We start from the raw sequence: 15242 nt of genomic DNA on the forward strand, positions 1-15242 counted from the left end.
GATTTCGGGAGACCATTAAGCATGCAAAGTTAATTGTTCAACAAAGCCAGGAAACACCAAGGCTAAAGTTGCTCACATAACCTTAACTGCACCCCCTGGTGTGTATGCATTATACTACAGTCTTTAATCGAATGATCACATACAATTATTTCCACAGGACCCCAGCCTCCTCCAATATCCAGGTGGGAGGGTGTGTAGTGAATGGAGCCCCTCCTCAGCTCATCTGCCTCAGCCCCCAGAACCAACCCTGAACCCCAGGTAGTTTAAACACACCCTCTTTGACCACCACCCAAAGGCATGAGCGTTCTGGATTACAGTTCAGCTTTCTCACAAGGCATGTGGTAGGCGTAGCACGTAACACACTGCGGCCTGGCACACAGAATGCTAGCATTGCTCCTTATTTCATCACACACGAAGTGCACAGACCCAAATAAAAATAAACCCTACACGCATTGCCTTTCACTCTATCTCACCCATTCCTCGGGGCAGCTCCTTGTATGCTGTTGAAAAAAGGCCAAGGTAGAGAAGCAGCAGCTTCCACCCTTTACAGCCTTCCAGTTCCTCTGTCAGCCTCACCAGGTTTTGCCAGCTGATCTTGTTGTTAGGTGACCAACCAGTTCCTCCGAGCAGGGGCTTTTTTCTAAAGCCATTTACATTCCAGTGGATGAGCACTTAAACCCAAAGACCCTTTCCTGTTAGCCCCTTGCCACCCACTTACACATGGAGGAGGCAAATGGGAGTTTGCAGCTTGGGAAAGACAGACACAGACAGAGAGTTCACCATCTCGCCCAGACCTCTTTGGTTGCACGGACTCCCAAATGGTCCCCGTGGGTGCACGCGTGGCCCAGCGTTGACCAAAAGAATGATATGCAAACAATGGTTTCTATTTATGAAAAGTCATCAGGAGGGAATTTAATTTCCACAGAATTGATTCTTTCGTACATGGTGGGTAGTGAGACCGCAATCACACTGCGGGCATCTGCCTTCCTCCCTGCTGTTCTACCTCATTCACACCCCTGCCTCATTCAAAGCACCAGGGGAGCTGAAATCTAGCACTACATCACGTGGTTAGAAACTTGCCCACACACAAGGGGCAGAGTTAAGGGTAAACAGGCAGCATGCCCTGGCTTTTGAACGGTTCACTGTGCTGCTTTAGGGCAAGAGTGTGTTTAACACCAAGCTTTGAGGAAAGGGTGGCATGCAGTTTTGCCAGGAGAAACTACACGTCACACGGGAAAAATTTGTGTTTGGGTGTTTGCCTAGAGACTGTAACTGCATACTGTGACGGCATCACCACAGCACCCTCCTTAGCCCTGAGATGTGACGGCATCTCCTCCACGATAACACAGCTTCTTTGAGTCTCCGGCATTCAGACACGACTGCGTTACCTCTCGTATATTTGCATGCAGCATCCTTGAACAGCCGGCGCTAAGGTACGATTGCATCACATCTGCTCTGCTCCAGACGAGCACATGGGCAGAGAGTCTGGCTCCACTGAACCGTGCGGTTTGATTGTACAAGTCGATGCGTATTGTTTCAGTGACAGGGATAAAAGGCGAAGTCATGTTTAATTTGTCACCCCCCCGCCCCCTTCCTCCTGTCCTTGCCCTCTGGCCTGTCTCTTGTAACCAAAACAGCAGCAGCTACATGGAACAGGACCCAGGAGGGTCTGGTGCTCACGAGAATCCTTCCTGGACCTTGGCCCTCGCCGCTTCATTCTCCGTCTCCCTCAAATCACTGCTGCAAGGCAGATTTTCTATGACCTGGAAGGACCCGAGATTGGGTTTATACAGAACCTAGCACAAAGGGGGTCTGGTCCACCACGAGGGCTCGAGGCACTATGTTAATACAAATAATACATCATAATATTTTGCTAGGAAAAGGGAGCCACATGGGCACAGCTGATGTGTCCTTAATAGTAAGCTAGGCCTGAAACAGAAACGGGGCAAGTTTGGAGCTGAACTTTGCAATCAAGGCCAATCTCTAATAACAGTAACACTGGCTATGGTGTATATGCTTCCACTGCCCTCCACTGGATAGAATTAGAACTGCTCGACTGTGTGTCATATGCCCTATATTGACAGACGTTGATGGAGATTCTCCTTGAGCTCCAGTGATTCAGGGCTCATGCTTTTGGAGCTGAGTTCTACTTCCACTATAGCTCTGAAAATCTGTGTCACGTCCTAGATGACGAAGGCTTTGGCTAACCTTTCTAGACCATTTCATCCAAGGATTTTAAAGCATTTTGCACCTACCAGTCACGCTTCACAATGTCCTGTGTTGCAGGTGGGAAAACTGAGGCACAGAAGTTAAATAACTTGCCTGAAGCCACTGGTGACAGAGGTAGCACAGACCACAGGAGCTGCAGGCGCCAAGCCCCGTTCTTTCATTCACTCTTCCCTCCTTCTCTTTGGAGCCACCGCATGGTGTTTCATACACCCGGCCCAACCCTTCGAGTCTCCTCATTAGGGGACGGCTGGAGACTTTGCATTTCCAGCCACAGCCACGAGGGCCCTTTAGGGCTATGTCTTTATTATCTCTTCCCCGCTTTTCCAAATATTTGTCCATGCCATCGGGTGTGGGAGGGCTGGCTGCTTGGCCCCACCTTTGTGGATTTAAAGCATTGCCCTTGCTTGAATTATGGAGCAAAGAAGGAAGGAAATGTGTGAAGGGGAAGTCGATCGAGCCCCAAGGAAGTGAGGCCTGATTCTCAGAAGTACCAAGCTCCTGCAATTCAGCTGGACTTAGGACTCGGCCCCGCTGGGCAGCAGGTCCCTGGGATGATTCCCCAGCACCCTGTGCCTTGTTCAGTCATCTGCGCCTGTGCAAAGAGCAGCTGGCCGTGAACTCACTCTGAACTGGTGTAAATGAGGAGCTGGGCAATGCAGCATCTGCTCTGGCCTGCAGGCAGCAGCTCTCTGCCTTCCCAAGTTCAGGCACTGTGGGAATGGCCACAGGGCGTGTTAGCAAGTCAGTGGCCCCCCGAGCCCCACAAGGCAAAAAAAATCACAGGCAGGTAAAGATGCCTCAAAGCTTTTGGCCTTGGGATCCTTCCAGGGCTCTAGCAGGAGGCTTAATAGCCAATCAAAGCCGGCTTGAACGCTATGGCAGGTATGCTGCCACGTGCCAATACAAAGAGGCACACTGCCCATTTAATATCCTGCCAGATACCTCGGTGCCCCACCCTGCAACGAATCCGTTTCCTCTCCGGCTGCCTAGGAAAGGAAAGTGACGATGCCCAGCATTCCTGGGCCTGTAACAAAGTGACTCACTTCCCCCACGATGTAGCCAGCACCACTCCATCCACACATCCCCTTTGGAAAGGACAGGCCTGTAATTGCCTGGCAGTGGCTCCCCCTCTCCCCCACCTGCACACAAAGCCCCCTCCCCCAGCAAACTCCTGGATGACTTCATGCCCCAGGAAAGAGATGCCCTTCCTGAAATGCATGAGCACCGTGCACCAAGGCTGGGTCTTGAATGGGGTGTGGCTGTGGTGGGGTGCTGAGATTAAGGTGGGGGCCTGTGTGTCAAGTGCCAGGGAACAAGGGGACCTCCATGGAAGCAGGTGCTTGGGATCCTGGTTCTGTAGTCAATGGGGACCTGGGTGGCGTGGGAGGGAGACGAGAGTCCTGGTTTCCCTCGGGTGAACGCAGCCCAGACCCTGCAGGATTTGCCATGCAGGGTCTGGGCTGTCGATCTATCCAGCCCTGCCTCTCCCCATCTGCCACCCCTACAAGAGGGCTGGGTCTAGTGCCCAAAAAACAATCCCTGGAATTTCTGGCTCAGGTGAGCCTCACATCTTGGGGAGCAAGTTGGGAAAAGGCAGCGATTCCAAACAGGGCTAAACCGTCCCCAGCCAACATCAGCCGGGAGACGCTGGAATGGGGACGTGTCCTGGGATCTGCTTTGTGGTGCAGGAGCAAAAGCAACGGCTATTTGGGGGTGGGACCCAAGACTCCCTTAATGCCAGCTGGCAAGGGCGGGAGGGCGGGGAGAGGGTGTCACAGGACTGTCCTGATTCTGGCACGTACATTCTGGCTCAGCCAAGAATGTCATCTCAGGTCTTAAATGAAAGCTGAGGTCACACCGGTCATTAATATCATTGTGAAGTCTATGTACCGAAACTATGTAAGAAATTATGTATATATAGTTGGAAAGCCTGCAAAAAAGTCATTGACAAGATGGTTTTCTTTCAAACAGGAGACATTTATTTACCTGTTGGATGTAAATTAAGCATTGCAAGTTAACACAATGGGTGTCCAGTTACACACGACGTCAGATGGTCACAAGGAGGCGAGAAGTCAACAGAGGAGCAGCACACAGAGAAACAACACATGTGGCGATGTGGGGGGGGGGGGCGGCTGTCCCGTTTTTGAGCTGAGACAACAAGACGGTGGGGGCAGAAGACAAAGAAGACACCCCTCCTCCTCTACCGAGGAAGTAAATAGGGAGTGCGTTTTCATTCATGAGAACAAAACCTTTGCTTGAAACACTGTGGAAGATGTTGGGGCTGAGATAAAACTTCTTTAGATGGGAGGTTAGCCTATGTTCCGTTTAAGGTGCTAGAAAGCGTGTTATGATTTTGTTTTATATGGAACCTTTTGTTTCCAAGAGCCTCACTCACTCCCCCTTCGATCTTGAATCTTTTGGACTAAACTTATCCTTGTTTTCACTATCTGAATCTATCGCTGAATCTTCCAAGCTCCCGTGTTTACTGTCCCGCTGGAGACAGGAGGCATGACTGTGAGTAGCCAGTGACAGGGGCTGGATATCAGAGGAACTTGGGGACTGGGGTGCACCTATTGTTAAGCGACAAGACAAAGTAAGGGCTGGCATAGCCCTGCGGAGAGTGCTGCGGTGGCTGCCAGGCAACAGGTGTCCGGGAGCCGTCACCCAACTAAGCACAAGTAGGACTCCCTCACGGTGAAGACGGGGCATAACAAGGTGACTTTCAGTCCTGGCTACCCTGAGAAAGAGTCACAGGGGGTCTTTGTTATAATCAGCTGCAGGAGGAGATTGCCCTGGGAGAGGCTGGTGGAAGAAATGTGCTCAGGGACTGGTAGGACAAAGAACTGAAAAGAACAAGGGTTCTGCAACTCCATCCACGAAGCAGGTGCTAGCACAGGGGTGGACAAACTATGGCCCGTGGGCCGCGTCTGGCCCGTCAGATGTTTTAATCCAGCCCTCAAGCTCCAGCGGGGAGCAGGGTCGGGGGCTTGCCCCGCTCCGTGAGTGCCGTGGCTCCGTGTGTCTCCTGGAAGCAGCGGCAGCATGTCCCCCTTCTGGCTCCTATGCGTAGGGGCAGCCAGGGGGCTCTGCACGCTGCCCCCACCCCAAGTGCTGACCCCACAACTCTCATTGGCCAAGAACCATGGCCAATGGGAGCTGCAGGGGCGGTGGCTGCAGACGGGGCAGCCGCAGAGCCACCTGGCCATGCCTCCGTGTAGGAGCTGGAGCAGAACATGCCGCTGCTTCCAGGAGTTGCTTGAGGTAAGCACTGCCCGAAGCCTGCACCCTGACCTCCTCCCGTGCCCCAGGGGCTGATCCCCCTCCCGCCCTCCAAACCTCTTGGTCCCAGCCCGGAGCACCCTAATGCACTCCACACCCCCTATCCCCAGCCCCACCCCAGAACATGCACCCCCAGCCAGAGCCCTCCCCCTGCACCTCAAACCCCTGTCCCAGCCTGGAGCCCCCTCCCGCACCCTGAACTCCTCATTTCTGGCCCCAATCCAGAGCCCGCACCCCCTCCTGCACCCCAACCTCCGATTTTGTGAGCATTCATGGCCCACCATACAATTTCCATACTCAGACGTGGCCCTTGGGCCAAAAATTTGCCCACCCCTGTGCTCGCACCCCAAGCGTCCAACTCCAGCAGCCCCGGAGATGCCCTTTAGGACCATCATTGTCTTCTTGGCCTTGAATGCTAAAGAAAGCAGGTTGTACCCTTTGAGCTCCCCTCCCCCTCCTTTGTCCATGGACCATCTGGCACTAGTGGAGACCCCAGCCACCCAACCACTCCAGACAGCCTGGAACCAGAATCGCACCTGCCCCAAAGCTCTGGAGAAGCCCTGGCTGCGAGGCAGAGAGATGCATCACCCCGGGGCCAAAGCATTAAAGGGCCGCTTTATATCTAGTGGATCAACCTTTGTACAAAGTTTTTCAGCAGCCCAGGGGGACTGCAAAATGGCCAGCAACCAGGCTGCAGTCCCACCGGGATAAACCAGGCTTCCCGGATACCGCTCACTTCCGTGGCACGGGAGCTGGGAATTGACAGATCTTCCCCGCCTATTGGGAATCATCCCCAGTGCCCCGTCCTGGCATCGCTCCCAGCTCCTGTTTCTTATCCTGGGCTCATCTGCAAAGGATATTTACAGTAGCAGCCTCTCCGGGCTGTGTTTATGGAGCGTTCCTGGATGTTACTGAGAATGACAGGAGGGCATGGGACTGGCTGGCGATGGAAAAGATGAGCTAGTTTCCCTTGGGGGTGGGGGTGCAGGATGCGAGGAAGACGGGGATGGGCTGTGGGAAGCACCGAGGGGACGAGGCAATGAAAACCAGCACCACAATGCTGCTGTAGCATTAAATAGCTACCTGCCAGACCCCACATTTAGGGAGTGCCCAGTGCACTCTTGCGAACGTTGTGGCCACACGTGTGGCGTGAGGCTCTCCTTTAGCTCAGTGGGCAAGGCCTCGGGCTGCAGAGCAGAAGGCCAAGGGGTCTAGCCCCAGCCCCGCTGGTGTATAATTCCCGGCAGAGTTAAGGTTGCACCAAGAGTCCGCTATGAGGCAGATTTTGATCCCTCATGTAAGAGCAGAGAGAGAGAGAGAAGGGGTGGAGGGAGGAAAGGAACGAAAGACCCTCCCCCTGGGAAATTCCCAGGGCTGGATCCAACGGTGGCTGGGACAGTTCGTGCACAGTTGGAGTAAGCTAAGCGAGAGCTTGCTGAAATTCGGGGCCCAATTCTCACCTGCGCAGCTGCTGGGGAAGGGCTGGAGGGAGCGGCGAAGGCGGCTTTCAGCCAACTTTGTGCTCACAAGGCATGTCAGGGCTCTGCAGAGAACAGCCATAGTTCAGTGCACCCAAGACACACCTCTGGCCTCCAGCAGGGCCAACGCAGAGCCCTCCCGCCGGCTTGGGGGCCCCCGGCCCAGCAGGCCTTCTCCATCTCCTTTAACACCATTTGTGCAGCCAGAGTGGATTAAAAGGGCCTGAGAGTAACAGAATTGCGGGGAAGGGAGGTGGGGGGATTTCAAAATGGATCCTGTTTCTCGCCACCCCAGTGATGGAATACTTCAGCCGCAGTCTCCCGGATCATGCCGGGAGTCGGGCACCAGAGGACAATGAAAGCCTCTCACCTGTTTCTTGCTGCTGAACTGGTCAGGCTGGTTAGGCCAGCGACCAGCCTGCAGAGCTGGTTGTCTGTCACCTCCCTGCCCCGTGCTGGTGCTAACGCCCCTGTGCTAGAAGACAGCCTCCGTGCCCGCGCTCGCCTGGGGGCCCTCCACTGAGCTGAGCCTGCCTGGCATCCAGTCCTGATTCACCTGGGGATGGGAGCAGCTGGGCACAGAGCTGCCTGGAAAAACAAGGCTGGGATGTGTCACACGGGGCTGGGGGGGAGGAACGACCTACAGGAACGACCCTGAGCAATTGAGTCACCCAGAGGCAGGTTTTGTTTTCACCTGCTGCCAGGGCTGGGACCCAGTCCCAAAGTGAGTCAGAGCTGAGGGGGGGGTTGGCATTTCTCAGCCAGGACAGGAAGGGAAGCAGCAGCCGCAGCCATCAGAGCCAGGATGCAGCCCGCCACCTCTGCTCTGACCTGCTCGCTTGATTTCTTTCCTGTGCACTGTATGATCAAACAAATCCCTCTATGCCAGGGCCCAGAAACGCCCCTCCCTGGCCTGGTATAAACTAACGGGCCGCAGGCTGCGAGGGTTTGGCGCTGAGGCTCTGGTGTGCTCCCGTCCCTTCCGTAAAGGTCTCGGGCCCAATTGTCTTTGAGGTGATGGCATGGCCTTCCCCTGCAGCTGCTCTGATTTGGGACCGGATCCCAAGCCCGCTGGACTCCATGGGAATCTGTCCACTGGCTTCCGTGGGCTTTTGAGCCAGCCCTTGACGCTGACCCGAGGGAGAGCAGAATCAGGCCCACACAGCCCGACTCAGCTGGTTAGTGGCAGTTTGTTCTCCCCTCCCTCTGCCCACCCCCCCCAGGAAACAGCTCATCTCGCCCCCACTCCAGACGTGTCGGGGCACGGGAGGAGGTGGCAGGCCCCGTCCTGCAGAACAAGCCGGGAGCGCCGAGATCTTTGACAAGGGGGAGCGCAGCGGGATCTGCAAAGGGCGAGCTGCAGCGCTGAGAGGGGGGCATGGCGCCGGGCTTGTTGCACCAGCCGGCACGCCAAGCTGCGCTGTAGCCCCTCCAGCCCTCGCGCTGTTTGACTAACACGCGTCCGCCTTCTCCGTCGCCCCCCTCCCAGCGCCTGAAGGTGACATGGCAAGTCGATGGTGCGGAGATGGAGATACAGCAGAGGGACCATCTTATCCCTACGCGTGTGCACAGCATCTGGCACCGCAAGGTCCTGATCCCCCGGCTGGGGCCTCGGGGCATTACCATGATGCAATTCACAAAATCAAACCCCGGTTCCTGCTCCCTACACCCTTCCCAGCCAGGGATACAGCAGAGATGCTCGCGAAGCCCCCAGCCGGTGCACAGAGGCCTGGGACGCTAAATATTAACTGAGAACGCAAAGGAATAAACACTGATTTTAACTCCGCTTTGGGCAGGCATTTCCTCTTGAGACGAAATCCCCCAGCAGCCTGGAAGGCAGAAGAGAGGCAGCCCCAGGCAGTGCAGGGGGAGGGGGATTTAAGTGCCTGCCCTATGAGGCTCCCAGCTTTTGACACTGACCAAAAGAAGACCCAGGACACTGTTCACACCCGGCTCGCTAGCAGAGACTATGATTTACAGCAGCAATTAATGACTCGGGGGGCCCAATCGGCCCTGCTTTTCAGGGAGCGGGCACTCAGCCCCCTACACGAGAAGAGACACCTCTCCAGCTCCCCCCCCCCAAACTGAGTCACCCCCCAAATCATGACAGGTCTCGGCCGCAGCGCGCAGGGCTTGCCGTGCAGAGCGGCGTTTGTGCGCTGGGGAGGGCCGCGGGCATGGCCTTACGGGGTGGGAGAGCCATGACCCGACATCACAGGATATTAAAGAGTCTTTAAAAATACACCCGAAGCTGGTGCCTCCCTTCCCCTGCCCAGGGAGGAACGTCAGGAATGCGATGGGTTGATAAGGCCTACTCCCATCCCACCTGGCGGGAGGCTGTGCAACTGCCCCCCCCCCCCAACCTGATGCCACCTGGTACTAGGCAAGGTGGTGATGCCCCCCCGCGTCCCGCCCCCCGCCGCTTAGCTCTGGTTGAAGGGGAGGTTGCACGGAGCTCGGGTGACAGGGCAGGGATGAGGAAGGGGATGGTTACACAGCAGCCAAGGGGCGTTCACCCAAGCCTAGGGGCCAAAAGGGACCCATGCCCAGACTGAAGACACTGGCCTTTGCGATGTCCAGCCTCTCCGCACCTGTTTGGCCCCAGCTTTGTTTAAGCAGAGACCCAGCCGTGCCCAGGAGCTGCCGGCTTATTACTGATGAGCCTGGTGTGACAAGCTGGGACAGACCCAATCCTGCAGCCCCGAGCCCCGGAAGCTATCAAATCCAGGGATGCTACGTGTACAGCGGAAGGCTGCAGGATCAGGCCCAAATGCTGCGAGAGGCGCTCCCTGCCGGCTGCCGGAGAGCCGCTGTTTTGCTTCCACAGAGGACAGAGGGCATAGCGGGGGTGGAGCGGCTCCCAGGGGAACTCCCCAGTGCAGGGCAGGCCCGGCATCAGATATTCAGCCCTGCACTGCTGCCCTTGGTGTGAGGGGGAATGGCTGGTTCGCCCTGGGCTGCAGAGCGGGCCAAGACCATTGTAAATTGGAGCAGCCTCGGGGCGGGTCTAACTTACACCCAGGGTTGTTGGATTCGGTATGCAGGAGTGGCCTGCGAGATACACGTCACACTAGACTATCTGATGGTCTCTTCCGGCCTCCAAATCTACGACCAACTCTGGAGCAGCCCAGCATCCAGGGGGCACTCAGGTGATTTAAAGCCACCTTTACCCTCCCCCCTTCCCTGGGCTGTGATTTCTGCGCGGCACCTGGACCAGGAACTCACAGCTCCGGGGCTGAGAATGAGGCTGGCTGCAGGAGCCTAGAGCCAAAGGCTGGGATCCCACCTGCAGGGATAGTTATGTTACTGGTTCCAGGACCGGCCAGCCACACAAAGAGCTGAGCGTGGAAAGCCTTGTCAATCCATCAGCTCCGGACCGCTGAGAGCTGCAGGGCTGGGGCCCAGCCCACAGCAGGCTCGCCACATATGCTATTGTTCCACGCAGCATCCTGGATTCTGCTTGGGAGGGGTGGGGTCAGCGGCAGTGTCTGTGAAGGGCAGAGGGGAAGCCCAGAGACAGCCCCTTCCCAGGGGGTAAGGTCAGCCAAGCTGAAAACTGCCTTCACTCTGCACAGCAGCTGATCCAGGAGTCAAAGTTATGTTGTAACTAGAAAGGGACCTGGCCTGGGATCCAGTCCCAACCACAATCATATTTGCATCCTGGAATAAACTCATTGTCCTGCAAGCTGATGGGCTCACAAGCCAGGCTGCAATAGCTCCTGGCCTCGAAGCTTTCAGGTCTGAGTCCCTGCTCTGGGTCGCTAGAGAGCTGGCTGTTCACAGCATCCTCTACCTCCTTGTGACCCCAGCTGGCTCCAGGAAACCCATCCCACGATGCAGGACATTCTGTGCCCTAGTCCATGCTGAAGGATCTGTTAACTGCACAGCGGATCCCCAGAGCACATCCTGCTCTCCTTCCCCGTTGACGTCACCTCTTGGCCTAGGCGTCCCTCCATGAAGGAGGCTGCATCCCAGAGGCAGGAAGTCTTAGCAAGAAGCATTTACAACAATGCAGCCTTTTGGCATGGCTGGAGACAATGACTTCATGCGACAAATGGCGTGAGCACCTGACCCAGCAACTGGGACAGTCACCGGCTCAGAGATCTCTGCTGATCAAAGAAGATCAAAATGTTGGCAGAGGCAACCCCACCTGGTCTACACTGCATGTTCGTCCTAAGTGTTCCCACAGCCGATTCTTGCAGCTCTCCCATGCCAAGTCAGGAAGGAGCCGCCCCCTGGCCAAGGAGGAAGGTGTGGAGCTGGTCCCCGTAGAGTTCTTCCCCCCTCTGGCCAAGCCATCCGGAGCTGTGCTGAGCCAGTCTCAGTTTGAGTCATTTCCTCCAAGACAATCAGGACGACAGTAAGTTTCCCAGTGGCTTGGCCAGTCTCACCTGGAAGTGGCTCCCAATAGCTCTTACAGGTGACCCAGGCCTCTGATCTGAATGAATGTGTAAAAGGGAGAAATCGAGTCAAGATATAAATCCAGTCTGAGCAGAAGGGCCCTTTGTTGCACAATTATCAAGTGACATTTGGCGGTGGGTGTAAGCGTCAGTTTCAATATTGAGGCTTGTTTTCTGGTTGTCACTTGGTTCCCTGGAGGAATATGAAGCAGGATGAAAAGGAGTACTAGTGGCACCTTAGAGACTAACCAATTTGTTTGAGCATGAGCTTTCGTGAGCTACAGCTCACTTCATCGGATGCATACTGTGGAAATTGCAGAAGACATTATATACACAGACACCATGAAACAATACCTCCTCCCACCCCACTCTCCTGCTGGTAATAGCTTATCTAAAGTGATCATCAAGATGGGCCATTTCCAGCACTGGAAATGGCCCATCTTGATGATCACTTTAGATAAGCTATTACCAGCAGGAGAGTGGGGTGGGAGGAGGTATTGTTTCATGGTGTCTGTGTATATAATAATGTCTTCTGCAGTTTCCACAGTATGCATCCGATGAAGTGAGCTGTAGCTCACGAAAGCTCATGCTCAAATAAATTGGTTAGTCTCTAAGGTGCCACAAGTCCTCCTTTTCTTTTTGCGAATACAGAGTAACAGGGCTGTTACTCTGAAATGAAGCAGGATGATGAGTTTCACTTTCCATTTCTAGTCAGTTTCATTTTCCACTTCTCCTCCTTGGACTCAAGGTGGTCTGTCTCCCTGCAGGGTCAAGGGTGGGGGTGGGTAGGAGGGGGATGTTTAGATCCAAACTGATTTTACTAGAATCATGGAAACATTTATAGCTGTTCTTAAGGATGGTTTTACCAAATGTCCCTTAAAATTAAATGGGGTGATCCTCAAGGTAGGGACAGTGTGTTTATGCTGCACCTGACACAAAGGGATCCCTGATCCTGTGTAAGGCCAGGACGTGCTACTGTAATACAAATAAACATAATTAACGAGAATACTGCCTGCCTTTATGGAGTGCTTTTCCTCAGTAGATATCAATGTGCTTTACGAAGATGGGCAGTATCCTTATCCCGGGTTTACAGATGGGGAAACTGACGCATGGGGAGGTGAAGCGACTTGCCAAAGGTCACCCAGTAGACTTGTGGCAGAGCCAGGATTGGAACCTGATCACCAGCCTCCTGCTTTATTCACTAGGCCATGTAGCCTCAATTAAATTATAAATCAACCCGACACTTTCCCTTTAACTTTCTCTCCCCTCCAACACTGACACTAAGAGACTTTTCTTGACCCTTTGCTATCGCTCCATCCTTCCCCGCTGCCTTTTTAATCCTCTCTCCTTTTCTCTCTGCTGGTTGAGAAAGGATGATTTTGTGATTAAATCACTGAACGAGGAGTCAGGACTCCTGGCTTCTAATCCCTGCTTTGCTGCTAACTTGCTGTGTTACCGTGGGCAAGCCACTTCCCCTCTCTGTGCTGCCCCATCTGTAAAATCCTAACCCGCTGCATGGGGACAGCTGGAGGATTAGAGTCTATAAAAGTCTTTCAGAGCCTTGGATGATTTATCGAAGTGCAAAGCGTTCTTTCTACCGCCCCCTCGTGGCTGCTGTGGCTTCCTACAGATAAATACGCCATAGCTTCCTAAAGACAGTACAGTAGTGGATTAATTTAAGAACATAAGAACGGCCACACTGGGTCAGACCAAGGGTCCATCTAGCCCCGTCTCCCATCTTCCGACAATGGCCAGTGCCAGGCGCCCCAGAGGGAATGAACAGACCAGGGAATCATCAAGTGATCCATCCCCTGTCGCCCATTCCCTGCATCTGGCAAACAAATTTAGTCCCAGACGGCCTGAAGTTCTCGGTGGCAATGGCATATTGGGTATGTTGTCACTGTCGCCCATTGTTGGGTATGTTGTCCCCTGTCGCCCATTCCCCGCTTCTGGCAAACAAATTTAGTCCCAGACGGCCTGAAGTTCTTGGTGGCGATGGCATATTGGGTATGTTGTCACTGTTGTGACTGTCCCACTCTTAGAGCTCCTGGAAAAACGGGTAAAAAATTCTGGGGCAAGTTTCGATATGTTGACATGGTCCTTTTGCAGAGTTTGAGAGTGACCGATCGTTTGTCTCCCTCCAAGACCATTCTCATTTCTTTTTTTCCCATCTTTTCTTGGTCTTTTTCCACACACACACACACACACCCACTCCCCTTTTAATTTTAGAAGAAAAAAAAATGATGAATGAATGAAAGAAATGAATGTCAAAGAATGAATAAGAAAAAAAGAAAAGGGATGGAAAAAGAACAGGAGTACTTGTGGCACCTTAGAGACTAACAAATTTATTAGAGCATAAGCTTTCGTGAGCTACAGCTCACTTCATTGGATGCATTCAGTGGAAAATACAGTGGGTAGATTTTATATACACAGAGAACATGAAACAATGGGTGTTACCATACACACTGTAACAAGAGTGACCAGGAAAGGTGAGCTATTACCAGCAGGAGAGCAGGGCCCGGGGCCGGGGGGGACGGACCTTTTGCAGTGATAATCAAGGTGGGCCATTTCCAGCACTTTACAAGAACAGTAGAAGGGGAAATAAACATGGGGAAATAGTTTTACTTTGTGTAATGACACATCCACTCCCAGTCTTTATTCAAGCCTAAATTAATTTTTAATTAAAACCAGCTCTACCCTTTATATTCCTCCAGCCACTTAACTCTCTCTCTGTCTCAGCTGTTTGTGTCAATCACCCGTTACGTCTCACTCTTGGTTTCTTGACTCTTTCCCTTTTCCTTTACCCCAAACTGCCCCTCTAAAAATATACAAAACCCCTAAAACTAAGTGTTTGTGATTTCACTAAAACAAATCTAGAGCGAGAGAGGGAGATGGGGCTAACATGTCAGCAGCCCACCACCCTCTTGATTCCTTTGGGCCTTAGCTTATGATACACTGAGCATCCTCTATTCCACTGATTCCTATGAGCCTACAGGGCACTCAGCACCACGCATGATCAGGCCCTTTGCTTGTATGTTGTATTCTCACACACACACACACCCCCTTTGTCTGTTTAGACCTTGAGCTCTTTGAGGCAGGGGCTGTCTCTTTCCCCAGCTTAGCGTGATGGGGCCCCTGTCTGCCTTATCCAGCTTTTCGGAGTGACACCCATTAGTGTAGTATCCTGGCACGCAGATACCACCTGTAAGAATGCGACTAGAGCAGGAGAGACTAGAATGGCTGGGGCCTTTGGGGCATTACTGCCATAAAGGAATCATCATCAGGCCCAGCTCTAATCGCAATGGAAGAACCGGGCCTTCTGAGGAGATTAAAACCCAGACTGGATGATGGGCCCAAACTCAAACCAGAGCCCAAACCCCCTGGGCGCCCTGATCGGTTTAAAATACCCTCTCTCTCCCCCTGCCCTCTTGACAACCAATTCCTCAAGCTGCTTCTGAGCCCCCAGCTCCCGCCCTAGGTCTGGAGCAGAGAGACGCTCCGAGAAAGGCTATTTCCAGCCCAGCCTACAGCAGGGAATGCCACAGACTGTGCGAACAGCCTGCTTGTGGGACAATCCCGGTCTGATTTTGCAGGCCCCGGAGGCTCGGAGCAAGGATGAGCCCAAGCCACAGAGCTAGGAGGTGAGGTTCTGGTTTGATCCTGCTAGTCCTGAGAGGCACCCCCATGCCTCTCCCGTCGCTCGCCGCAAGTGGGCAGCTCTCAGCGAAGGGGGCCGATGAGGAGCTGTCCCTGGCTTGTGTGGCACCAAAGAGGACGCTAGATGGAGCTGGTTCCCCGAGCAACACACAAAAGTCAGACAGAGGGATGCAGTCCCACTGGCCCCGAACCTGCCAGG

The sequence above is a fragment of the Chelonia mydas genome, chromosome 27 (assembly GCF_015237465.2).
Source record: "Chelonia mydas isolate rCheMyd1 chromosome 27, rCheMyd1.pri.v2, whole genome shotgun sequence".
NCBI lineage: Eukaryota > Metazoa > Chordata > Testudines > Cheloniidae > Chelonia > Chelonia mydas.